Raw genomic sequence first — 2,500 nt, forward strand, 5'->3', positions numbered from 1 at the left:
GTGCAACTCCGGTCTCATATGCCACCGACACGAACGAGCTGGTGACACTGCGAGCTAGGGGCCTGCACCTGGGCCAGCTTCCTCTGGCACCACTGCAGATCCGTCGCCTCGGACCACACGGGGCAGCATACCGGATGATCGACTCCGCCACTGCCGCCAACAGCCGACGCTTGGCCACCTGGGGCCCACTGTGGTTCCTCATTACTGCGGTGACCACACCTACCACGCGGAGGGCTTTAGCCGTCGACAGCTCCACGTGCGGCTTCCACGACAGGTGGTCATGGATCTGGACCCCAGATACCGGATCGACTGTTTGCTGTGTATGATGGTGTCCCCGACGCGGAACGGCACCCTCAGTTGACCTCTTCGCAGACTGGAGATCATTACTCCTTCCGTCTTCTCCGGAGCGAGCTGCAGGTGATGGTCCTCCATCCAAGCCGCAATCGCGTCCACTGCCTGTTCAGCCACCGATGCCGCCTCCTCTGGTGTGCAACCCCGTGCCATGACCACTATGTCATCCGCATAGCCGATGACGCTAGCCCCTTCAGGAAGCTCGACCCGCAACACGCCGTCGTACATGATGTTCCACAGGGTCGGGCCCAGAATGGACCCCTGTGGAACACCTGCAGTCACTGGCGTGTAACGGGCCCGTCTGCGGTGTCATAGACGAGCTCCCTGTTTTCGAAGTAGTCTCTCAGGATGTTGCGGAGCTGCCTCGGCACGCCTTTGTCCTCCAGCGCCGTAGCGATGCACTGCCAGCTGGCAGTGTTAAATGCATTACGCACATCCAGCGCCACTACTAGAAGGCAGCGTTTGTCCCTGTTGTTGGTGCGGCCAAATGACATCGCGTGACGGCCTGCATCCACCACCAGCTGAATCGCCTGCACTGTCGAACGGCCCCTCCTGAACCCGTACTGGTTTTCTGCCAACCTCGGTGATTCAGGAGCCTCGATGACATCATTTATTCGCGACAACAGCAACCGCTCGTACGCTTTGCCCGGGTTGTTCAGCAGCAGAATCGGGCGGAAGGATGAAGCGAGCCCCGGTGGCTTGCCCGGCTTGGGGATCAGGGCCAGTTTCTGCTTCTTCCACTCATCCGGGAACCGCTCGTTGTCCAAGCATTCCTGGAACAACTTCTTGAAGATGTCCGTATGCTTCCGGATGGCGGCCGTCAAAGCGGCGTTTGGCACACCATCCAGTCCTGGAGCCTTCCTCGGGTTCAGCGAGCTCGCGATGTCCAACAGCTCCTGTTCATTAACGTCCCGAACTGGTTCCTCCTCTCCCTCTCCAGGACTTGGCCTGGTGACGCTGGCCAGTCAACCGGAGGATGCTGGGGAACAGAGTGGAAACGATACCCTCTAGCACCGATGAATCGCGCTCTCTCGCCGTCCAGCTTCCACGAAGGCGGCTTAGTACGTTGCGGTACCATTGTCCCGTCTCGTCTTCCGCGAGGCCCCGCAGCATTTCATCGAAGTGCTCCTTCTTGCTGGTGGTGATGGCTGAATCCAGGGCGGTCCGCACCTGGAGAAGGTCGCTGGCTGCGGCGATCTGCTCTTCCTCGTCGATGGCAGCTTCAAGGCGTTCCTTAGCGAGGCGGCAGTTCTCACACAGGACCTCGATTGCTGGCGTCCACCAATAAGCAGGTCGTCCCGAGTGACCTTGTGAAGGGAACACTCGCGCCATGGCTGCGTCACAAGCTTCCGTCATGACTCTCTCCAAGCTTTCGGCATTTGTAACCCGCTCTGCGAACGAAGCTACGTCGAGCGCTACACCGAAAAGCTCGGCATCGAACTGACGGCTACGCCATCTCGTGCCGCTTTCTCGCGTGGAAGGACCCTCCTGTCGACGACTATCTGCCGCTGACCGCTGGAACAGCTCCCCTACAGCAAACCGAATGTACACGTGGTCACTGTACGAGTATCTGCTCATAATCCTCCACCGATGCTCCGGAATGGTGTTAACTCCGGCGATGCTGCGGCTGGCGAAGGCAACGTCCACCACGCTCGGGCGAGCCACCTGTTGCCTAGGAAGGTTGGGGCGGTGCCGGTGTTTAACACCTCCAGCCCCAAGCTGTCGACAAGCTGGACCACAGCCTCTCCCTTTGCGTTGGTGCGGCCACTTCCCAAACAGTGTGCCACGCATTGAGATCCCCCGCAAAGGACGACGCGCGGGTGACCTCTCGCCAGCACATCGATGCGCTGCATTACCTCCTCGAACTCAGAGACGCCCGCTGAGGGCGACACGTAGCAACATATGAAGAGCACACCATTGATCCGGGCAGCCGCGATCCCAGACTGCGTCACGGAGACCACTTGCTGAACCGGGTACGTTTCGCTGCTGGCTATGATGGCCACCTTCCCGTCCCTGTCGGCCACCCAGTTCCCATTGTTCCTGGGGACACTGTGCAGCTCTACCATCAGACAGACATCCACCCGCTCCATCCGCATCGTGTTGAGCGCCAGGTCTTGCGCGCTCCTACTGCGATTGACGTTGATCTGTA

The sequence above is a fragment of the Anopheles arabiensis genome, assembly GCF_016920715.1.
Source record: "Anopheles arabiensis isolate DONGOLA chromosome X unlocalized genomic scaffold, AaraD3 X_pericentromeric_contig0028, whole genome shotgun sequence".
Taxonomy (NCBI): Eukaryota; Metazoa; Arthropoda; class Insecta; order Diptera; family Culicidae; genus Anopheles; species Anopheles arabiensis.